This window comes from Mauremys reevesii, linkage group 6, assembly GCF_016161935.1.
Source record: "Mauremys reevesii isolate NIE-2019 linkage group 6, ASM1616193v1, whole genome shotgun sequence".
NCBI classification, from domain to species: domain Eukaryota; kingdom Metazoa; phylum Chordata; order Testudines; family Geoemydidae; genus Mauremys; species Mauremys reevesii.
The window spans coordinates 103,404,119-103,430,200 of NC_052628.1; the positions used below are offsets into that span (position 1 = coordinate 103,404,119).

General features: G+C 39.1%; 1 long non-coding RNA gene across 2 annotated transcripts in view; it reads left to right on the top strand.

Annotated features, from left to right (window-relative positions):
• Positions 1-11,435, top strand: part of LOC120407453 — a 32,616-nt gene extending 21,181 nt beyond the window's left edge. The window contains exons 3-4 of one of the 2 annotated variants that reach the window (XR_005599981.1): positions 10,511-10,613; positions 11,223-11,435. This is a non-coding gene — a long non-coding RNA (uncharacterized LOC120407453). The remainder of the gene's footprint in view (positions 1-10,510; positions 10,614-11,222) is intronic. The other variant, XR_005599982.1, reaches the window with a different exon arrangement.
• Positions 11,436-26,082: the final 14,647 nt, after the last annotated feature.

Below are 26,082 nucleotides of genomic sequence, written 5' to 3' on the forward strand. Positions count from 1 at the left end.
AACTTGTTATTGAGCATGCTGCCCTTGTGAGGGCATGGGTAGTTGTGTTGCACGTCCATGAAAAATGAACTCTATGAGGAGAATGATAGTGTGGTGGAGGAGCAAGTTATCACAAGACCTGTTACTTGGGACAATAATCTGTTTCAGAGTAATGAACCACTTGCCCATCATAGATGTAAGAGCATAATATATTCTTATAGGAAAACAAGAGGACTGGGGTTGGGTAGAAGTCATAGCTCCTGAAATGTGAGGCTCCATCTTTCACTACCAGCATGAGAGAGACACAAAAGACAGTTATACAAATGTAAAAGACTAGTCAAAATATCCAGAAATCATGTCTCCCATTCATGGCAAAAAGGAGTGAAGCAGCAGCTGTCACACCGTGTAGAGTGGCTCATGAGCAAGAATATCAACCTCAGGGCAGGCTGGTAAAAAGCAGAGCACAAACCCCAAATTGGTTGAGAGTCCTATAATTAGATTTCACCAACCAAGTGACAAGTGTAAACTCCTCAGGCACTGTACAACCATAACATGGAGTCACAGTCCCCTTGGGCATTCCAATCTATCTTGTCACCAGGCAAGCTTGACTATGTGATAGATGGTCACTATATATCAAAGATCAGAAAATATTCATGTTACTCCCAGTCCTAAAGGACCAATCACTAACCCCAGGTCAGTTTGCATCTTAGCTCTCACGCTAAAGACAAGGCTTGTAGCCAGTCCTGTAATAAACTAACTAAAGGTTATTAACTAGGCAAAAGAAATGAGTTATTTACATGGTTAAAACAGATAAACATACACACATGAGTTGCAATCTTAGGTTTCAGATAGCGATAGAGCTGCTGAAATATGCCAGCCTTATATGTCCATTAGGGCTAAGCCAGGTTAGTTCTAGGGATCTCTTTCTTATGTTTAGGAATATTTTCCCCTTAGAGTCTAAACAGCATAAAAAGATTATAATTCCTTCTGGTCAGAGATTTGTACCCCCATCTATCTAGAGTCCAAGTTGATGGAATGAGTGTTTCTGCATTTAATCTCTTTATGGGTTGGTGAGGGACAGCAATCAACAAAGTATTTGTTCAGCATGGCTCATTTGGATTCGGTAGTCCTTCCTGATGGGCAGGATAGTACCTTCTATAGGAATCCAGCATTTTGCATTAAGTGAAGATTTTTGTTGTTGAGTGAATTACAGAGTTTCAGAACAAACATTTTAGTTGTAGAGTAAACACTAAAGTATTGCCTTATAGCATGGGATACAGATTGTATAAGTAGGAGTAGTACATGCAACATCCTACAAGCATTCCATAAAGTCTAAACACCAAACACAATTTTATAACAGTAATATTTATTTTAACTTTGCTAAACCGCAGTTGAGCCAGACTGGTTTCCTGCTACATATTTGTCAGTGTTCAGTGAGACCCAGGGCCTTGGCATGAGCTGGCACCTGGTCTACCAGTGTCACTACGTCTAGTTATTTTTATGAAAGCAGAGGATTGGATGGGGGAAGCTATAAGAAAGATCCAGTTTAATTGCTTGAAAATGAAGAGATTCAATTCTTGGGAACTACTGTATAAAATGGCTTTTGATTTAAAAATCCAGTAGTTTCTGTGTCTGCGGATCTGACTTATTCTGAAGGCAATATTACTGCCTGTGACTGAAATGTAGTACTGCTCCAGGAGGGTTTTAGAATCTGCATAATGGGGAATCCATGTCCTAGCAGCATCAAAAACAAATACAGCTTCCTTTGACTTTGGGGATTGATTGAGGACCCACACCAACTCACTGGTAGAAAAGGGATGTGTGACAGTAGGGACTAAAGAGCATCCATGATTTGCCAACAATTCTGGACTGGATATGATAAATGCCTTTATTAACATTTTATTTACTATTTGTATTATGATAGTATCCAGAGGCCTCAACCGGAAACAGAGGCCTGTTGTGCTCAGTGTTTTACAAACATAAGAAGAGACAATCTGTACTCTAACAATCTAATTTAAGACGAGACATTTGGGGGTAAGAGATAAGAAAGGGAAGAGAAGAGTGGGGACCAGGATAAGAGTGACAAGAATAGGTATTTACATAGGCTAGCAATATGCATACCTTGCTGGTTACCAAATATGGGAAGTTTCCAAACATTGCAGAAGAGGAAGAAAACATTAGGTTGTATTTAGAAGGGTGTAAATGTGCCATTTCCCCACGTCGTAATCTGGGCCATAAGAATAGATTAATGCTGTGCCATTTTATTTTCAATTGATGATCTTTGCCATGAGAATGAGGTGACATAATTTGAATAGCTCATATATTCAGGCAGTAATAACGACATGTTCTTCCGCTTTGACCTTTTCATAGCATCTCTCTGGTTGGTTGGCAACTTCACCCCCTTCCATATTTACAGCTTTACTAGCCAATGGAATATGGAATTTAAATGTTTACCAATCCAAGTATAAAATGTTGAAAGGTCAAAGAAGTAAAACTGTATGTAAAGTATAAAAACTATGGTGCCGCGTTCTCATGACAAAGCGTTTAATGGGAACAGAAAACTGCAATATTTTGGGACAAAGTTTTTAGCAAGAATAGAAAATGGTGCAAGCTTAACCCATTTTCTTTCACACTCTTTCATGTAATGTTCCCCTCTTGTCATGAATCCTTAAATAGCCTTCACCGTCCTTCCTTTCCTTTATTTAATCATTGGTGGTTTTGGTTGCCTTACAAATGAGAAATAGAGCTAAGGGACAAGCCAAACCAGTTTTTTAGGATTCAGGGAGATAATAAAACACAATATGAAGTCACAAATATCCTTTGTGTACAGCAGGTATTTTATTACCAGCATGACCTCAAATTCATAGGTCTTACATTTTTAAAAAACTTTTCTGGTAGCTGTTACCACTAAAGCTATAGTTCCATAGAAGATTATTATAATGCTACATTTAAGTTAAACCAGCTGTCATTAGCATATGTAAGTGTCCAGACACAAATTAAAATGGCATGCATCATGATAGGGGCTTAATTCTCACTTCCTAGTTCTTGTTAAAAAAAAATCTTATGTCTCCTCTTTTGCTTTTATTCCTCCCATTTATATGGCATCCACCCATCAGTAGTGATCAAGATGCCTCACTTATTGTTATTCACAGATCACCATAAATGTGCATAGAAATCCATACATTAATAAAACAAAAGAAATCTTTTCTTGTTTCCAAGAGCTTATGTAAGGCCCCATCCGGAAAATACATGGCTTCAATAGGACTATTCAGATGAGCAGAGTTATGCATGTTCTTAAATGGCTTATGTTAGATTATGACATGAAGAGAAATGTTCCCTGGGTGGGCAATTGATTAGAAGGAAAGGGAAGGAAGGTATGACAGGGAGGCAGCATTCTTTTGGCAAGTGCTAGAACAGTGGGGCAGGCATGAGTGGACTTGTGCAAGTCCTTTGTAGGCCTTTTGCTTTGTGAAAAGCAAGAAGAAAATAGTGGAAAAATTTGAAGAGGAAGTGGACCAAAGGTAACCAAATAGATTATTTCTCCAGTAGCATTTTGGACAGGATGGGCATTCCAGTGTCATTCCCTTCTTCTTTTATCCTCTTTGAAATCTGACAGCCACTAATAGCTTGGAGTGCTAGGGGATAGCACTCCTCTGTTTCTTCTACCCAACACTAATACGTGTGTGTGTGTGTGTGTATATATATGTACTGTAGATTTTTATCTGCAGCACATACATAATTTGTGCCAGTGCAAGAAGATTGCTATGTACTTCTCTTTGTGCTTGTTAATCATATGCATCTGTTTCCAAATGGCAGATACCACCATTAAAAACCCACTTAGGGCAATGTACTAGGATGGGAGGGAGCGGAGACTAAAATGGATAGGAAGAAAGATTGGACTTCTGATGTGTTGCAAAGGAAGCATCTGCAGGATTTTGACACAGCCTGGATATAGTGACAGAATATAGCCTTATTCCTTGAAACACGTATTAATAAGGATTTAAATTGCTGAAACATACTTTGCCACACGTTCTTTTTGCATACTTTTGTAAATCTTGATTTATATTAACAACCTACGTTCATCTTCACAAAATCCGTCAAATGACTACACATATACAGGTTTCTGAATCAAATGCATTCACAGATTCATACATTTTGAGGGGAGAAGAGACAATGGGTTCATCTAGGCTGACCTCCTATATATCATAGGCCAGCATTTCAATGAGTTACCCCTGTACTAAACTCAATAACTTGTGTTTAATTAAAAGTATATCTTCCAAAAAGGCACTGAGTCTTCATGTGGATATTCCACGTCTAGTAATGTGTGCAACTGGAGAAAGAAGATCAGGTTTTAGGAGGAATTTATAGGTGGGTGAGACTAGAGGCTCAGAACTGTAAGTCTGGCAGGGTGTGGCTTGGTGCCAGACCAACAAAAGATCGTTAGCATATTGACTTATTTGCATCTTCAATCTAGATGACTATTTTAGGTTGCCCATCATCATGGTACCTGAACACCGTCCACATAAAAATCAATAGCGCTAGAAAAGTCTTTAGTGGGGTCTCTGGCTCTTTGACCTTTTCAGGTTAAAAGCTCTGCTTGAGGGCAGGTGGTTTGTTTTTGTTTGTTTGTTAAGATTTTAATAATTATTTTGTTTGGTTGGGGTTTATTGGGTGGAAGGGGGTGTGGACCCCACACAGGTCCTGAATGGGTCAATGTGGGCCTGTGTGTGTGTGTCTGTCAGTCAGTCCGTCTGCGGGAATAGAGAGATGGTGAGGAGGAAGCCCAGGGAGGGAGAATAAGCCCTGGGATTCTAGTCTGACTTGAGGAGACGGGTGGGGAGGCATGAAGCAGCCAGTGGGGTGGAGCAGGCTCTGGTGTGTCCTAAAGGAAGGGCAGGATTTGGACTACCAGGGAGAGAGTGAGAGAACCCTGGAAGGCGTGGATTAAATCCATGATCTGGATGGAGGGCTGAGTAACAGGCAGAGAGACCAGAGCCATTGCCAGCAGGGTGCGCCATATGGGGAGAGAGCTGTTATACAATGCCTGACCAGGAGGCGGTTTTCCTGCAGTGAGTGAACCCCTTCACAGGGTGCCAATGTTGTGAGTGTCATTCCTTACATGTAAAGACTTCTTTGAAAGGGTAAGTTTTGCCGTATTTCTTAAAGACTGTCAGTCTTGGGATTCACTTGATTTCCTCCAGAAGTTTGTTTCATAGTCAGAACAAATCACTATTTTGTACCAGTTCACCTGCTTGTTGCATCCCTTATTGCTAATGAAACACTGTGACAGACTGAGAAGATGCTCTAATATCCTGGACAAAAAGTACAGAATTAAGAAGTGTTATTGAATTAAGTTAAACTTTATTGAATTTGGGTTAATACCTTTGGGGGTACATTTATATTAAAAGTGCAGTTGTGTATGTGTTATTGTGGCATTGTATGTACCTTCTCTAGTACGGAGGGGGAATGCTAATATATTTCCTCTGTTATCAACCCTTTGAAGCCATGGAGAGATATGCATATACTAGTTCAAACTGGATTCTCCAGGGACCAACAGAGAAAGAAAGGATTTTTTGATAAATAGCCTGATTTTAAACTGGCTCATGGCACACAGACAGGACCACTGGTCCACGGAGATTATGTTGTGACAATTGGTCTATAACTATTGCCTGCTTAGGAATTTACCAAAGGAAGTAGGTCAAGTTATTTTTAGTAAAGAATATTATGGACAAGGGCCAACAAACCAGACAAATCTGGATTAGTTCAAGCAAAAAGGACCTGCTGATATGATTCAGGGACTGTTGAAATCATGCTTAAGATAAGATAATAAATCAACACTGGTGTGACAAATATTAGACCTAACTGGTGGACAAAATAATGAGGAGAAAAAACTATGCCACCCACTTTTCTCTTTTTAAATTTCTTAAAAAGAGACTGGGGGGGGGAGGGGAATTACTCTCCTCATAATCTGTTCCACTTTGCATCCCAGCTAATTTAATCTCTTTTTATATTCCCTGACACCAAAATAAAATAAAGCAAACCAGACTAAAAGACTTTTCTTCCAGGAGAAAGGCCATCTGGCCTGATTCTTGTTCAAAGAACTTGGTTTTTCACTTGTGAGTTCTGACAATCAACATATCTGGTCCTCAGCCCATCAGTGGGTTAATTATCAGTGTTGTGAAGACACACAACATTCTGTCTTGCCTCTCTTTCCTTTTTGAGTTATTTTCTGCCCCACTATTTCTTTCCTCCTACCCTATCTCTCTCTCTCAGCTTTTCATCAAACCCTAAAATCAACCACATTGCATCAGCATACCAAGATGAGATGACCTGTCTTAAAAAACAAAAGAAAAACAAAATAAAACAGAGTCGATGTTCCTGGGCAGAAGGTAAACCAGGGTCCAAGCAACAGGTGCTGCCAGCCAAAGCATCCATTCTTGACTGAACAGCTATCAGGTGTTCCAAAAACACAGGTACGGTTGCCCTAAACTGTCCAACACTACATCTCATTTCTGCAAGAACTGCACTCTGGGGCTGAAATCTAGATGATGAGATTGAAGATGTCACTCACAGCACAATAGTAAATCCCAATGGAAAATCACCTGGACAAAATGGAATTCCTGTGGACTTTAAGTATTTTTCCCCCCTCAACAACTTACTCCCAAGATGGTCTGGGTGTTTTGCCACACTCTTGACAAGAGGGCCATTCCCCCATAGTAGGAAGAGAGTTACAGTTCGTAACTTGTTTATATCAGAGTATAAAGACATCTCTCAAAGGGACTATCTTTGGCTAGCCTAGAGGGCAGAGGAAAGTCCTGCCACTGACTGAGCTCCGTCCATTGTCATGGGCCTAAATATCTTAGTAGTCTCGTAGAGTCTGCTAGGTGCTATTACTGTGCCTCATCGACAATAAACCTAGCTGGGTGCCTTCATGCCTTAACGGATCTTGTGGTCATTGAGCAGTTCACTCAAGGTCTGCTGTGCCAGCTGTCTGTGCAAAGCTGGGACAGCACAGAGGGAAAACACACATGCAGACAAATATCTGACCACACTCCCAAGTTCTTGTAAAAAAGTACAATCTCTTGGGTACTCGAGAAAGGCAAGGATCCAAAAAATAGAAAATTGTATAAACCATTTTATCTGATCAAGACATTAACAAAGACATTAACCATGATTGTCATTTAATGGTCATGCCTGAGCTAACACACCTGCCTCAGTTGGGTTTCATAACATGTAAAACCATGAATCATAGCATTAGACAGATTGAGTATTGCAATGCTCTCCTTGGAAGAAGGGGGTAAAATGGGTGAGGGGAAGTCTTCTGATCATACTTTGATTCTGAAAAAGGCCTTTGATTGGTTAGTTTAAGCTATCTCTGTGCTGTGCTAGACAGATTTAATTTTGGGTTTCAATTTATAAAATTTCTCAAGCAGTTCCACATCTCGTATGTTGTTAATATTGATATAGAGCAGTGTCCCAAGGACTCAAATGTGTGTTAGAGCACTGGACTGGGACTCTGGAGTCCTGGGTTCTGTTACCTTCTTTGCCTCTGGCCTGCTGGGTGACCCTTGGGCAAGTCACTTCATCTCTGTTTCCTCATTTTCCCTATGTATAAAATGGGGGACAATGACATGGATCATCTTTGCAAATCACTCTGAGAATGAAGGAGGAAAAATGCAGTAGAAGAGATTGGTATTACCAATGAGCGCCCTGTGCGCTGTCAATTAGAGTTAAACCTGATTTGGGGGCATTGTAAGCACCAAGACTCTAGTGTGGCTTAGTGCATTGTCAAACTTGTATGGTAATTATGATGCATTGTTACACATAAAGAGGCATATAAGGAAACACATTGTAATGCATAAAACTGCAATTAGATACCCGTGGCTGGCCCATGCCAGCTGTCTTGGGCTTGTGGGACTCAGCTAAGGGGGCATTTAAATGCTGTTTACATATTTGGGCTCAGGATGGAGCCCATCCTCTGGGACCATCCCACCTTGCAGGGTCCTAGAGCCCGGGCCTGAGAGTTGAATGGGTATTCATTTAAAAGGCTTGTCTGAGGTTTCAGTGAAGTTTTTAAGAGGTGGGTGTGAGGGTAGCTTGACCCACAATGGGCTGGATGCCTGGGCACAGCCAAACCTGATGAGCGAAGGAACTTTTCCTTCCCACCTATGCTCTGTTAAGTCTTGATGGGGCCTGATGGAAGACAGGGAGTGAGACAGGCTCCTGCAGAGAAGACCCTGGCACCAGGAGAGTGAATTCCAGCCAGGTAAAGCCTGGTGATGACTAACAAACAGGCTCACAAAAGAGAGAAGAGGATCAAGGTGAAGGAACTATGGTTTTCAGTCACTGAAGTTCACAAGAGGTGATCTATGCTGGTTGGTCATGAACAGATCCATCTCTTGGCCCTCGTCAATTAGTCCTCTATTTCCACCAGTTTCTCTCATGCTAGGTAGGACTAGACAGGCCATCTCATCCTGTTGGGTGATTTCAGTCAGCTGGACAGAAGCTCTGAGGAAAATAGGAAACGAAGAAAAATAGAACATGAGTGGGGAAGAGGATGAATCTTAAATCTTGCATCCTGGAGGCAATTTGGTAACTAGCTGGTGCAGTGATGATGGTCTGATGTTCTTGCCAATTGTGTTTGAGCTTGAATGCCCTTTGAGGCATGTATCTTTGTTCCTGGACTTCAGGGATCCTCAAAGTAGATCAAGGGTCTTTTGGCCTTCCTTGAGGAAACCCCTAAGAGCCCAGTTCAATAACCCCAAACTTTTCATTTCCTAAAAACCATCCCTTGTCACTAATTTTGCTAATTAGCCAAAAATTTTGGTACCTTTATTCTGAGCATTACTTCCTTGTTTCAGAATCTTTGTATTTACTATTTATGATCTCAAATAGTCATTGGGTCATATCAATAGCTCATTTTGCTTATTCAGATACTAGTCATTTGGTCTGCAATTTAGACCCTTTCTGTCAACAAATATTTCACAGAATTTTGCCAGCCTCAAAAAATCATCATTTGGGCCCATTGGGCCTTGCTATTAACAATACCTAGAATAATGGGATGCTATTCTCATGGCTGTAACTTATAGGTAAATATGGGACTGTCACTCTCAATCCTCACCTTCTTAATATACGAGAAAGTGGCAATACTCTGTTTCTAAGGGAAAGCTCTGCCCTGCACTGCTTTTCCAACCCTTTGTGGCTCTTATTTCCTGGTAAAATTAGGTGCTCAGTACAACTAAAGAAAGTACATAGAACAAGAGGGAGGAATGATAGACATACATGGAAGCATTCAGGCATAACTCTCTAGCCCAGATTGTCCATGATCCCATCACCACTACTTACGGCTCTCTCAACTCTTTGTCCCACAACTCATCTATTCTAATGGATAGGAAGAGAAGTACACACACCTAGATGATTGTTTCCTTTTCCTCCACACCCCTAAAAATAAAACTTAAACAAATATATCTAATATTAATAAATGCCCTGAAAAGAATTGTCACATGAAAGAGTGGGCCTCTAAGGAGAAGCCATCTTCCATTAAACACTTTTCATTCCAAGGAATTTTACAAACTTAGGATCAAATGTTCCCTGACAGTTCTGCAAGCAGTGAAGGAGAACCAGCAAAGGTAGGAACATGAAAGGAGAAGTGACAGCTCCACAGCATGTGCCCCATAACTTCTGAGCTATGAGGGTCAGGCTCCATAGTGAGGGAGGGAGGGAGGGAGACGGGTGCTCTCTGAGCATTGTTTGCCCCTCAGTTCCATGAGGAATCTGGGTATAAGGTAGTGGCTGAGTCCAATAGTGCTAATATACATACATTCGTTTCTAGGGGTAATCTGTCCACCCCATCCTGCTTTCCAGAATGTGACAGTGATCAAGGACACTTTGAGAACACAAATCCTAAAGCTGTAGATCATTGGAGCTCAGGAGCAGTGCAGAGGCCCGAATCCCCTTCAGGTCAAATTCTACTCCCCCCATGATCATTTGGCAACTCCATGAGTCAGCTCACCCATGCAGGAATGACACGGCTAATTGATTACTTGACCTGACCTCAAATGAACTCTGGGGATAATATCATCGACCCCTAAAGTCCAACCACTTGTGGTGTTAAAGGGAGAAAAATTGTCTAGTCATGAGCAGCAATGCTGCACAATAGTTTAGGAGAGGAAATGAAAGATATAATTTCCAGTTGAAACTGCTGGAAGAATAGAACTATACCAAGTAGAATTGAGTCAGGACAGTGGGGTTAACAATGTTATTCTTATGAACAGCATCATGTGCTTTTTTTATCAGGCAGTAGGCTTTCCTCTTAATGCAAAAGCTCAGCACTCCTAATAATAAATATAGATGCAGAGGGAGGAGTGTCACCTTCTGAACAGCCAGTCCCTTTAACTGTTTCAGTTAATTATTTTTATTATTTCTTCTCCATTCAAGTAACTTTTGAGAATTCTTTGGTTTACAAAGAAGACTAGAAAATGGGATCTTATTAGTACACAGCTTTCAGAATGTATTTCTTTCTTTAAACTAGATGGCAGCTCTGCTGGGGATCGGGCCTCCATCTCCCATTTTATTGCTAAGAAAAAGAAATGAAGAAATCCGTACGGTATACTTCTGGGTATACTTCGGAAAATGTAATTACTAGTTTCATCCATTTTATTTTTATAGTACTGAGTTTAAAGAAGCTAGAAAGATAAGATTGGATATTTACTCACAAGTAACTTGGGTAAGATGAAATGCATGTCAGTATTATCATCAGCTGTAGGTTCAAACTAAAAACCTGATTTTTGCTGAATTCTTGATCTCTCTACAAATCCATGTAATACATCTTCTGACTGGATGTATCCAAATTGATCTGTTTGATTCGAGCCTTTAAAAAAATCAATAGTGTCTTTGAATTTCATAATTTCAGGCTATTTTACTTTGCATCCACTTACAGCATATGTGGACAATTTTCCAAAACCTTGTCTCTTTTGAGCACAACAAAGGGTAGGAAAGGGGCGAGAGTTTCTCCCCGCACCCTGCCAGAACCCAGTCCTAGCCCATGTTGGAGCACTGATTAATACAATAATGTGCTGGCAGGGAGGGACTCCCGTGGGTGCCCCTTGGTAACATTTCACTTCCATGATGACTTGAGGGATAGAGATGAGTAGTCATATCTATGGGGTTGTGCAAATAATAATGTACCTGTCTTGGGTTGAGGGCATCTCCTAGTTACAGTTAAATCATCCCTCCTTTTTCAGGGGCTTATGAAGAGTTTTATTTTTTTGCCTCCAAAAGGCATCACAAATGTCAAGTTTTCCAGTGGATTTTCCTGGACAAAGACCCTCCCTGATCCTACTGTCTTCACTTCACAAACTCCCATCTGGTGCAGCTGCAAATGATGGAAACTCCAAAGTGTGCTTGACAATGAACATGCATGTTGTAGGTTCCAGGGAGTGATTATAATTATTTCTAGCTAGGTAATGTAAATTTGTTTGCTTTCCTCTTGGTTTGTGAGAAAAAAATTGTTTAAACAGGAAAATAAATGGATACAATCCCTAATCCCTCATTCATCTGCCTATAAACAAAAACATCCCTGGGACATGAATTTTATAATAGGCTATGGGGAAATATTTTTGTGGGCGCTCCTTGGTCTACTGTTAGCACATCATGAGTCCAGTAGTACTGACATGTTGCTGTTGTAGTATGAGCATTATATGCTAAGAATATGGGGCTGATGCTACTCCCACTGAAGTAAATAATGAAATTCCCAGTGATTTCAACAGTGCATAACCAGACTTTGCAATTCTACTGTTGAATACTAAATCAAATACATTTTTTTAAACTTTCTTGTTATATTTGTAGAACTCTCATTCCCTCTCTTCTTACAAATTTTCTCCCCATATTCCTAATTCTTTCTGTTCTCACCAGAATCTGTCTTCACCCTGTTTTCCTCCAGGGGCCAAATTCTCTTAAAAACATTGATCACATGAGATGACTTGCATGACTAAGGAGAGCAGGCCTCGAACCCATATCTTTTCACTCCCTTGTCCTTCTGTTTCATTCTCATTTCAATGCTTCCTTATAATGTATTTTTTGTTTTGGTCTGTCCTCAGAATTTAATTGAATCAATTGGATTTTAGATGGCAGTAAGGTAGAAAGCAGGTAGCTATCTTCAGCTATTGATACAATGGCTTCTAAATTACCTGTCCCTTGTTCCTGCAGCAATGATAGGAGCCTGGATGACAAACATCGGAATTGCTTATTTATGAGCCTACATTTGATTTAGTTGAAACCTCATGGGATAATTCACACCATTAAATGTTAAAATCAATGGTTATAACCAAGTTAGAAAGGATTGAGTGGGCAAAAGGGGAAGGGAGTCACTGGTACCAGAGTCAGGGGGACTATGGGGTCATGCCCTCCAACTTTTTAACAAAAGAAACATATGTGCAGAATTCATGTCCCTTGCAGATTCCCCTCCTCCCCCCGTAATAATAGATTTGATGAGGAGGTGCTGCAATTACACCTTTGTCCCACCAGGGGCTGCTTTGGCACCAGAAGTGAGGGAAGCTGGCTCATCACTGGAGCAGCCAGCCTTGGAGAGGGAGTTGGCCTTGGGCGCGCACCCCCCCACACACACTTCTGCAAAGGTTCCAGGGGGAGTAGTACTTTGTCAAAAATGGCATTATATCTTCCTGAGTCACCGATAACTCGGAAGAAAATGAGCTTGAATGCTCATGGATCAATGTCCTAACAAATAAAGCTCAAGATGGGGTATGAGTTGGTGTCTGCCACAGATCACCAAATCACATTACAGAACATGATGATGGGTTCCTTATGCACCTATTTCTAATGTGTAGGGGATCAAAGCTGCATGATCATGGGGGACTTCAATCTGAGTGACATGCTGGAGGTCTCATGCTGCCATTACAAAAACATCTGTGGAATTTCTAAACATAGGTGACATTTTCCTAACTCAAAAAGTGTTGCATTGAACATGGGGAGAGGGGATTCTTTATTAGACCATGCCTTAAAAGATAAAGAGGAACTGCTCAGAGAATTAAACATTTATGATAGCTCAGATAAAAGTGATCATGACTTGATCACTTTTACAATGTACAAACCAGATAAAATCCAGACCAGTAATATACGCATTTGCTGTTTTAACAGGGCCAATTTCACAAAGTTGAAAGCAATTATCAGCCAAATCAGTTGGAGGATTAATTAAATCAAAATATGTGGATGATAATTGGGAATCATTTAAGAGTATCTTATTAAATGTCTCAAAAATGGAGTTCCAAAATTTGAGGAAGAAGAGTGTACCAGTCAAAGTCTGAGCTGGTTTGAAGGGGCAGCTATAAAAAGAGAATACAGGAAAGAGGAAGGTGATAGTAGTGAATATGAATAAGAAATTAGAATTGTAGAAAATGGATAAAGCAAAGGGATACAAGAAGAAATCTATTGCCAGTTAAGAACAATTTGGAGGGTTTTTTTTTAAATATATTGGGGGGAAAAATTGTATCAGTTCATTGCTAGATCGAAATGGCAGAATTATCATTAAGGCAGAAGTTGCAGAAGTGTTCAATAAATACTTTTTCTTCTGCATCAGGGGAGGCAGGGAGATGATAGTGATGGTGATATACTCTTTCCATTCCACTAGTATCTCTGGAGGATGTTAAGCAGAAGCTACTAAAGTTAGATATTTCAAAATCAGTTAGTCCAAATCATTTGCATCCAAGAGTTTTAAAAGAGCGGGCTGATGAATTCTCTGAACTGTTAATATTGATTTTCAATAACTCATAGTGTACTGGGGAAGTTCAAGAATACTGGAAAAAAGCTAATGTTATGCAATTTTAAAAACCAAGTAAATGGGGTGCTTTGGTGAGTACAGGCATGCCAACCTGGCATCAGTTCTGGGTAAGATAATGGAGTGACTGATACAGGACTCAATTAATGAAGAATTGAAAGATAGTAATGTAATTCATGCAAAGACACATGGGTTTATTGAAAACAAAACCTGTCAAACTAACTTTATTTTTTTTATGAATAGTGTTGATGTAATATACATAGACCTCTGTAAAGCATTTGACTTAGTATTTCATGACATTTTGATTTAAAAAAAGTAGAACAATATAAAATGAACGTCACACATTAAATGGATTAAAAACTGGCTACTGATAGGTCTAAAATGTAACTGTAAACAGGGAATTGTAATAGAGTGGGGGTGTTTCCAGTGGGTTCTGCAGAGATTGGTTCTTGGGTCTATGCTATTTAATATCATTGTCAATGACGTGGAAGAAAACATAAAATAATCACTGAAAGTTTGCAGAGAACACAAAAATTGGGGAGTGGTAAATAAAGAAGAGGGGCAGGTCACTGATCCAAGAGATCCAGATTGCTTTATTAAGCTGGGTGCAAGCTAGGGTGACCAAACAGCAAGTGTGAAAAATCAGGACAGGGGGTGGGGGGTAATAGGCTTCTCGATAAGAAAAAGCCTCAAATATTGGGACTGTCCCTATAAAATCGGGACATCTGGTCACCCTAGTGCAAGCAAACAATGTGTTTTAATATGACTAAATGTAAATGCATACATCTAGTAATAAATAATATAGGTCATACGTACAGGATGGGTGACTCTATCCACCGCTACCCATGAATCTTTTTCAGAGTCACTTCTTCCCAGGATAATCAGTTCAATGTGAGCTCTCGGTGTGACACTGTGGCCAAAAAATTCTGTGATGCACGAACTGGGGAACTGTGAGTAGGAGTAGAGAGGCTAGTTCACCTCTATCTGGCATTGGTACAATGACGGCTCCTGGAATAAAGTGTCCAGTTTTGGTGCCCATAATTCAAGAAGGATGTTGATAAATTGGAGAGGGTACACATACCCCTGGAGGTACGCAGAGGTCTTCCGGGGGATACATCAGTTTCTCTAAACGTTTGCCCAATTTCACAACAGACTACAAAGTCAATACAAACTAAAATGTCATTCAGATAATGACTTGTTTATACTGTTCTATATACTATACACTGATATTTGAGTACAATATTTATATTCCAGTTGATTTATTTTATAATTATATGGTAAAAATGAGAACGTAAGCAATTTTTCAGTAATAGTGTGGCTGTGACGCTTTTGTATTTTTATGTCTAATTTTGTAAGCAAGTAGTTTTTAAGTGAGGTGAAACTTGGGGATACGCAAGACGAATCAGACTCCTGAAAGGGGTAAAGTAGTTTGGAAAGGTTGAGAGCCAGTGGACTAGATAATCACAATGGTTCCTTCTAGCCTTGGAATCTCTGAATCGTCACACATCACCAAGAGATGCAGATGAATTGTAGGATGCACAGGTATAAGAGGATGCTGTACATGGGTTTGCTCTCCCCAGAGCAAGTAACCAGAGTGGGCAGGGAATAGATTAAGCTTTGGCTTCACATTTCCAACATGCTGGCCAGCACTGTTGAGCCAGTGGTGGGAGGTAATAACTTCCTGCTGGTGGAGACCAACAAGAAATTACTGACCCCTGGAGCACAGAGACATTTTTGTTCAGGGGGGGTCTGTAAGTCTTTGCCTCCAAGGGCTAATCACTGCATGGTGCAACTTAACCACATCCCTTGCTTAAGGCTGTGTCTAAAGTCACATTTCAGCCCTTTGTGAAAACTCTTGTCTTGAAACAAACACAATAGCATCTGAGACCAGAATTTCTTGCTTGTTCTTTATGGATTCTATTGCCTGCTTGTGTGCACACAGTATTCACAATGTATGCGAAGAACTTAGTTAGCTAAATAGTCTATTGAATACATCATTTAGTGGTAAGTGGTGTATGACTCAATAATTTGGGACCAATAATTGCTGTTCTTCTCTCAGCAAATCAACACAGGTTGAGAAACATAATTTGCCTAGGGAGGGCAAGAGGATGAGAGCAACTTCTGCTGCCCACAGTAGTTTAGCTGGATCATTACAATGGCTACAATCTGCTCCATACACCAACCACTGGATGCAGAGCACTGCTAAGGGAGTTCAATCTATTGACTTTGAAGCTACAGCAATTTACGCCAGCTGAAGATTTGGCATTCTGATTGTTACTGACTTCCACAAGTGTGTTGCCTCCTGCAGCCCCATGGGAATAGTCCTCCTCCTTTTACCCTAAGAATAATTCAGGCAAGTACTGCCCTACTGGTGCAGTACTTTAAACTAGGCCTGGTTGGAAAAGCTTCACTGGAATAATTTTCCTTTGGAAAATGCGGTTATTTCAACATTGAGATCGGTAGCAGGGTGGTTACCCTGCCCCGGTCCTGAAGGGCTTAAAACAGCCCTAGAGGAAGGTTGTGGCTGGGAGCTGCTAAGCGGGGCTGATTGGAAAGTGGCTGCAGCTGCACCATGCCCCAGTCAGGTCCAGCTGGTCCCTATGAAAGGCTGTGAGCCAGAGGCCCAAAAGGAGTCTTCCTCTGCCTGTAGAGGGAGAAGGGCTGGGCTGGGCTGGGCTGCAGGGAGCTAGAGGCAGGGTATCTGAGTGGAGCAGGGCTGGGGAAAGGCGAAGGAGCTGGAGATACTTGGAGTGAAATGTTTAAATTTTTTTTGGTTTGAAATGTCTTTTCTTCTTAGTTTTTTTAATGTATTATAATAGAATATTTTAAAAAGTTGAAATAAGATAAAGTTTTGATTTGTGTTGAAATGGGAAGGTTTTTTTCCAAAACTAATATTTTTTACAGAATTTTTTTCATGGAGAACATCAAAACTTTTGGGTTTCACTCCCATTCAAAACAAAGCCAAATTACAAAAGCTCAAAATCTTTTGTGAAATGGAATATCTGTCCTCCACTCAGCTCCACTTTCAGCATTTTCCAATGCACGGTATGTTTTCTGTATTCTTTCTGTTTCAAAGTGCTCCTCTGTGTATGTGTGTCAATTTATTTCTGTGCCAATTTTCTTTATTTTCCTAAATTGGTTTTCTTTTCCAGAATAAAAATCATCATGCATTTTTGCATAGCTGTTTCTGAACAGAATACCAAGATCATAATTCAGTTGAGAGATTTTACTTCCATTCATAAATCACTTGAAGTCTGCTCTTGTGTCAGCAGAACTCTTCAATTGAATTATGTGCTGCTACTCAATCAAGGATCATCTATATCATATTATACCGTGATGGAACTCACTTTGTGATAAGGCTGAGCTGTGATCTACGTAGTCTTGCTTTTCAGAGACTTGTGTCTCAATAATCAAAGTTAGCACTTGGCACAGTTGATTGTCATCTGAAGCTCCATAAAAATGTCTGGTTCACTCACAAATAATAGACTACTCTTCACATACACTTCAATTCTAACCTTTGCTTCTTTTAGCGCATCAAAGACCATTTCAGATTAGCTGTGATATTCAGAAGATTGGAGGAAAACATCTTGATTTCCTGAATCTCTTAACAAAATTACAGCCAATGTAATGTATTGTAAACCTGGTAGCCTACAGTGTGAAGAGCAACTGGATACATAATAATATTATTAATATGGGTATAGAATACATAGTGGTTAGAATTGGTATGAATGTCATTATAGGAAGGCCTGGTAGCATTGCCACTTATGAGACCCTGTTTTCAGCTGTTTATAAATTTGCCAAACATTAACCTGAAATTGTGCTGAAATTTTCCTACCTGTAATGGGATGACACTCCATCACAGACTAGAAAGGGCTAAAGGCCCAGTTAATCACATTCACTTCATCTGTGCAATAATTACTTTTCAGCCAGAGAGGGCAGGACTAAAGAAGCATCAAATGATAACTTGGACACCTGGCCCTCATATACGTGCTGCAAGAGTTCAGGGAGGGTGTAGAAGTCACAGAGAATAGAGAGGCTGGTTTCTGTGAAGGGCCTAAGGGCCGAAGACTATGGAACTCTAGAGGCCTAAGGGAAACTCAGGGTGGGTGGGGCTACTGCTTGATACCAGAGCTGGGGAAAGATAGTGGAATCCCAGCAAGGGGCTAAGAACAGGGCCCGGAGGTTAGGCTGATTATCTGGACTATACCTGGACATTTGTTACCCCATCAGGGATCTGATCTAGATGCTTCTAAGCTGGTGGGCTGAGTTATGCACCAGGTCAGGGTCATACAGGGCTTGCTAGAGTGGGAGAACCCCTGCCCATAACACTACTTCTGGCTGTATTTTCTTAATGTTTCAGTGAAAATGGTCTAGGCACTCCAGAGAGCAACGCTAGGGAAAAGTACAATAAATTGAGACTTTCTCTTTGCAAAGTTCTAGCTCCCCTATGCTTTGGCGTAGACACCGGAAATTTTGCAAGAATTGGCCTTTACGTCAGGGATATGCCTTTTCTGTTCCTGTGAAAATCTGCTCAAACTTGACTAGTTTTATAAACCTTTGAAAAATTGCAGTTTGCACATGCTCAGAGGACTCCTCCCTTTTTAGCAGCTAAAGATACTTTGAAAATTTAATTCTCACTAAGCATTCTTGAGTCTCTCTTAAGTCCCCTTGCTGACCAGACAGCACATGTGCCAGCCTCCAGAGTGACTGAGCATGTTCCATCCCAAGGATACAGGGATGAAGCCAGACTTTCCCTGTAACTGCAGCTCCCAGCTGCTGAGGGCCAGGATGTGCCCAGAACTGAAAACGGGGTCATGGTGGACTCTCTGTCACTGATGACAATATTTGACTCTACATTGGATGTTTTCTTCCTAAAAGATATGCACTAGGAATTATTTAGGTTGTTCTATGGGCTGTGTTACACATGTCAGACTACTTGATCGCACACCCTTTGAGCTGGAAATCTTTGAATTTAAGGAGGTTTATCACATTCATTCTTGTTTCTAGATGAGCCAGAGAGCTGACTGAAAGCTAATTTTGAATGTATAATTGCAAATATTCACACAGGAACTATGATTCCCTGGCTCATCCAGTTAGGAAGAGAGCCATGTGATCTGTATCCAATCAAAAGTAACCAACACAATCTGCATCTGAAATAAACTCACAATGAATTATTTGAATGCAATTTACAGTGCAAGAATTATTTCCCAAAATGAAGTTTAATTCTGATAAAATTCATACATATATAATTTCACTTGTGTGTGTATATATATCATCATACATAGGCCAGTTAATCATAATAAATCATACTTTTTCATTTCCTCACATTTTAGAAACAATTACTTTTTTTACACTGCGTTAAATGAGAGAACAGCATTGACAAGACACTTCTTATTGATACTTTAAAAATATACCAAAGTCTATTCAAAACAGCTCCACAATTACTGCAGCATAATCTCAACGTGTACAAGTCAAAATCAGAAACCGAGTCTGTATAACAATTAAAAATACAATACTTTTTTTCAGAAAAATCCACTCTTACCAGTGAAAATAATACACGTAAAAAGAATTAGACAGTCAAAGCACAGATGTATTTAAATTTTCAGTTTTATGTAATCTAAAGACTAATGGGGAAGAGAGGGTCTCCTCTTGGACTGAAAAAATCTGTCTATCCTGGTTTTTTTTTGTTCTGCCTGCTGGGGGTATCCATGTGAATATTCCTCACATGGGGAAAGACTGTGTGGTTCTGCTGATCAAAATTATTTTCATTGTACTAATGCTGTCTTCCTACATGTCACTGGAGTTGTTGTTTATTGATTATGCTGACACTGGCAATAAAGACAGAATTGTTTTACATCTCAGATGAGAACGTGTATCGTGATTCATCATCCACAGTCAAATTTCAAATTATTTCTCAGTTCCATTTCCCTGTGGAAGCAAATATTTAAACCTTAGATTTGGGAGACTGTGTGGGATTATTTGCCTTGCATTTCTTTTAAATGGGGCCATGTCATGTATAAATCCCTCTACTGTATTTGGAATATCTTGTAAAAGAAGAAAAAAATATGGAGCCTAGAGATATTGAGATCTAACATTCATTTTAAATGTGGAAGGCTCATTTTCAGATCAGAATATGAAAAGTCTGACTGCTACCTCTTAAAAGTGTTTTTCCTCATTCCCAGACATTCCAAACCATGCAGACATATGAATGCACAAATACACTTGACCGGAAAACTAAGCAATACTTGGCCTTGATATGTCCTGCAATGTGAATAAAACCCTACTTATTTTTTTTAAACTGTCAAGGTTTATTTTTTTTAATATATATAACAATCCAAATACATGACCTATTTTTCTTGGTTTTCTATAAACGGCATAGTGAAAAGCCCAAATTGAGATAAAACACCAATAGTATTACACTTTTCCACAGGCCCAATACCTACTCTCCATCTTCCTCCTCCTCCACTGACCAAACAGTTAAAAACAAAGGGCAGTACCTGCCCCAGAGCCCATTTGAACTAAAGAATTTCAGTATACTGGGATTTTCCCATGCATATAATATGCTATGTTTGTTGTTTAATTAGGCGTAGAGGGGACATATTGTTCCATAGAGGCATATTCACAAACTCTGAAAAAGAAAAACTGAAGATTGGAGGAATAATAAAGTTTAATAATTCATACTTTCTAATTGGACGGATCAGCCCAAAATCAACCTTGGATTATGTGGTCCTAGGGCTGAATTTGCTTCAACAGTTGTAGTAAAATTAAGGAAATTAACAGATTTAAGGAGCCAGCAGCCTAGAATACTTAAATGTTGTCACATGAACCAGCAGTCCTCTGGAGTAAAGTAAATGTATATAATGCAGTCTAAATTGTTTAGATGAAGCAACAGGTTGTTCTATAGCTGGGAGCCATTGGTACAACACAGTTTCATTCCTCTGATTAACGTCATGGTTTATTTAAAATCAACATTAGTTGGTGTTTTTCTGAATGAAATCTAGACATGGAGATAAGAATTAAATGAAGATTTTTTTTTAAAGTAATTTTTTTTTTCAGATACACTGTATTATATGAAATTATTCCCCTTACGGAAATTATTCTAGAAATTATCAGCGTTGTTTTGTTTTCCCATTAGACATCTTGAGAAGCTGAAAGTGGAAAGCAATCTCTGCAGCACTGTTTTTTATTTACAATACAGGAAGGGTTTTTTTTTGTTTGTTTTTTACACCAGTACTTGTATTATTACAGTTCTAAAGCCAATTCATCTGAAAGCAGCATTATAATATATTTGGCCCATAGTGTCGGTTTTGGAGACTTTTAACAAAGCCATCCATGTAGAAGCTAAAAAAGTATTTTCCATGTACCCCCATGCACAAAGATCACAGAATGTATAAGGTGCTGCTGAATCAAAATAAAGAATTTGATGGTTTACTTACAGGTAAAATTTATATATTACTAATGCATTGACCTTGAAGGGATCACAGAGTACAAGAACTTTATAAACCCACAATCAAATAGTACAAAACTATATTGCACTAATTACCAGTCTTCAATATATGGCATTCAAAACTGCCACAAAGTGTTGATCTGTGGGACAATGGATTCATCGGCTAGGCCCCAATTCAGCAAAGCACTTAAGCATGTGCTAATTCATTTCCTCTTCCTCTCTTTCCTCTTTGTAGCCTGATTGGTTGTTGGAATTATAAAAAAATATTTGAGGGGCAACATGCATCAGGTACAAATAACACATTTGCTACTCCGATAGCTACGTAGAATTAACTAAGAAGATGAAATTGGTAAAGCATACACAAACTTTGAGTGTTAGTTAATACAGACAAATAAACTTGAAATAGAAAAATCAATATGTATTGGAATAGGAGAAATACCACAAAGTTTCCTTCATTGTTCATACTTACAATCTTTTATTGTGAAGACTTACAACCGTATGGAGACCATTACAAACAAAGATATGAGAAACTGTCAATGGAGCACAGCAGAGAGTTAGTCGTGATTCATTTTACACCCTTTCAGAGACCTGATGCACCTAATCTGAGGGAGGGTACCCAGAAATTTGTATACCTATTTTTTTATATAACTATCCAGATACATGACCATATTTGACCTTTTCTTTGTCATAATAAACTGTATTCCTGCCCCTTATCCATATGTGGTATTCTGAGTAGCCATAATTAAGCTTCCAATTACTAACCGAAGCAGTTTGCGTCAATCTGCTTTTTAAAAGTAAGTCTTGTATGTTAATACAGTTTAATTGCCTAGCAATTATATTGCAAAAGGCCCTCAAACAGTATTTATGCAATCGTACAGTTATCTTTTTCTCTATGGTTAACTTGCGTGCCATTCCACATGAAAGTGCGTAGATTATAACCTCTGATCAAATCCTTGCAAGCCTGTCACACTAGGCCTCAAGCAAACACTACCTTGTACTGCAGCAATGCCTAATGTTCTTATTGTATTAGGATTCCTTACTTGCTTTCAGTGTATTTCACTTTAATAAGCATTATAAACCTATTAATATCATATTAGCAATACAGTATATCCCATAGCATACCAATAAACAAATTCCTTTCCTGAAGTTGGACAGTGTCATAGGTCAACAATGCATTCAGAGTTAAGTACATGTTTAAATGTGCAATAATCTTCAGATGACTTTAGTACTCCCTAATAAAGGTCTGTGTATGTTTCCCATATAAGGCAAAATGGGATGATTTTATATTTGTGTTAAAGTGTTTTTCCTCACTGTTACAGATGACATCTGAAAGTGCTGACTTTGCCAGTAGCAAAAGTTTCTTTAAAGTATTTTTTCATGATTATAAACAGACACCTGTTTGATCCACAATTCTGTGGCTAAAGAATTTGTCAAAGAATCCACTGATGGACATGTTTCAGAGGGGTAGCCCTGTTAGTCTGTTTCAGCAAAAACAAGGAGGAGTCTGAGCTGGAATTCATTTGCAAACTTGACACCATCAAATTAGGCCTAAATAAAGACTGGGAATGGCCGAGGTCACTACAAGAAGTAATCTCCCATCAACTGTTGAGTAGGGGCCATCCACCCCGATGGAATTGGCCTTGTTAGCACTGCAAAAAGTAATTTTTACTCTGACATTCACACCTTCTTGTCAGCCATTGGGAATGGGACACATCCACTCTGATTGAATCATTGACCCCCCCTAGTCGGTAAGGCAACTCCCATCTTTTCTTGTGCTGTATATTTATGCCACTGTAATTTTCACTCCATATATCTGAAGAAGTGGGTCATAGCCCACAAAAACTTATGGTCTAATACATTTGTTAGTTTTTAAGGTGCCACAAGACTCCTTGTTGTTTTTACTGATGGATATATATTTGTGCAACAGAATCCAAAATATTGTTTAAAAAATTCTATACTGTGTGAGTGCAGATCAAACCTTCAAACCATGAACCAATTATAAATGGGTGCAACTTTGTCTTCCTATTCAGTTCACGAACTGTATGAAACAATACTTTAACAGAGGTGTAGACTGCTCCCATTCATTTAAATGAAATGATCACTGAAATCTAATGATGATGAAATAAATGCCAACAATGCTAACTGCTGATCATTTTACCAGAAGCATTCGGGTAATGTGTTGATGACAGAATCCCTAACTCCCTCCCACCCTTTCCAAATTGCCAGAAAAACCCTACTATTCTCTACCCAAACTCAGCTTCCCCATGACAATTATTACAATGCTGTGATGCATCTTCAACATACCATTCTGCGGCACATTAAAGATTCAAGCTGAGATTTTTTCAAAGCCTCCCAAGGAACTTGGATGTAATGTTCCCATTGAAATTAACAGGAACTGAACATCCATATCTCCTTAGGTTGCTGAAAGGACAGAGAGAGAAAAGTATTAAATTTAGTGAAACTGCCACAGAATTTCCAACAAGGTGTGCAAAAATGCCACAAAACCTATATTGCTGGTTAAGCTTGTTGCAGAGTACACAACGCCATCACCGGTGTAACCAAGAGCACAGTGTGGCACATGCTACTTTTATGGATCAAATATATCTATAGTAAGTTGAAATGGATACTCTTACAATAAATTAAATTGTGCTATATTTGCTGATTTGCAAAATCAGCTGTAATTAACTTACATTGAATATTTTCACCAAGGCAGCTGGTCAGAGCTTCCCATTTGAGACCAACTAGCAGCATAAAAATAATTTTATGTGTGTCTATGTTTGGCTTCTTTGTACTAAAATAAATAATTTCACAATATGCTGCATATCACACATAATGTCTGACTGTGTCACCCTTACTTATGCTGTGTACTTACTATTTGCCTGCCTGGGCAATATCGCCCATGATGCATCACGGTTTCCCTCTTCCTGAGCCACCACAATATATCATAGGAGTTCCTGGCATTGGTGCATTCTGGGAAATATAGTCCAGGTGCAGAACTCAGCCTGTGGAGGAGAATTGCAAAATGGGGCACCCAAACTGCAACTCCTTTGATGCACCTCAGTGACATTTCTGAATATATATCTTATATATAAATTTTGACATATATAAAATATATATAAAGTCAAAATTTGCCCTGGAAAGCAGACGATATTTACGGAAAAAATTATTTAGTCAAAACTCAATTTTCTGTCGGAAAGCAATTTAGACGGAAAATTGTGACCAATCCTAGATAAAAGGAATGATGGTAGATGATAAAATTGTATACTGTAGCTGCCAATCTTTATGCATTTTTCATATGGTGTAGCTGTCTGCCCACCCTCCTTTTTTTAATGAACATAGACACCTGGGAAAGCAAATGGAAACAAGTTGGGACAGCCATCAGTATGTGAACATTAGCTCTCTGTTGAATAGCTTGCAAGTACTCTATGGACCACCAGTGGTGAATGGACTAGAGTTTGTAAACTGCCCATGTGGAAAAAGGAAACAACAAAAAATTCCGTCTTGCAGGAGTTGGAGTTCACACTACACAGTTTAGTAGCATAGTGATTGTTATAAAGATGTGGCACAGCATCACTGTCAATGAAGAGGTTAGGGACTACGAAAAAGATATTGCTGAGTTACTAATCTCAATAGTGGTGGTTAGTTACTTCTAAGCTTTGTAGTGTTTGGTTAGTTACTTCTAAGCTTTGTAGTGTTAGACACAGGCTGCAGCTGTTAAAATTTCATACTTTGTAGTGGCCAATAGTGAGAATGCAAATATTTATGCTAAGATGAGAATGTTTGGAAAAGTTAGGGAAGATCAAAATGACTCTTATCTAGAAACTATTTGTTTATGGAAGATGTACCATGGCTCCAAAATGGAACAGATCTGCATTTTTGCCATATCACATTGAAATCAATGCAAAGACTACCAGGGAAATTAGATTGGGCAATTCTTTTATTATTCATTATTATTAATTAGTTTATTTTGAAGAGACTCAATTTAGCAGAAACATCTGAGTGGTAGTTTTGAGGTTATTCTATGATATCTGAAGGGATGCTATGATCTTAGAGGTACTACTACAGGGAATTGGGGGGAGGGGGTCTTTTCTGTCTTGGATTCTACATGGATTGAGGTGGTAGTTCATAAAAAAAAGTTTAATGTTGTGAGGAATCAGCTACAAATCGGTCTTCCCCTAATAGAATGATTTCTTTTTAGTATTTTTATTTATTTTAGGAAGCTTAATTTTCATCTATGCTATGAAATAGCACAAGTATCCTATATTCTACATTTATCTTTTCCAGAGTTAAGCTATTTGACCATGTGCAATTATAGTTTCCTTTGAAATGTACAAAAATTAAAATATTTTACTTTTCACTGTAAAGCATCGCTTGGTATAGCTGGAAGAAAATAATAAGTGTTGTCTCCTTGTCATCGTTGTTCTCCATTGCCTTATTAGCACTTTTTGAAGAAAGCCATGTACAAGCTAAGAGCAGTCTTTCTTAGCTTTAATTTAGCTGACATAACTCTGGAAGTGGTACACTGTATATAGGTCATGAAGAGATTGCTCAGGAAAAAAAGAACACTTAAATAATAAAAATCTGTATTATTGAGCACCCTGGGAAATGTTGTACTAATCTAATCACCCTGCTAGGGAGCCTGGTGAAATTTAAGTAGGAATAAAAGTATTAATAGGTTTCACCATCGAGTAAAACAAGTTTCGCCCAGATTCAGGGAAAGACTTTCTGTCAAAATATTATGCCATTTCTGTAGTTTGTGGCATTTATGGTGCTCATAAAACTGTAGATCCATAAAATATCAAGTATCAGAGGGGTAGCCATGTTAGTCTGTATCCACAAAAACAACGAGGAGTCTGGTGGTGAA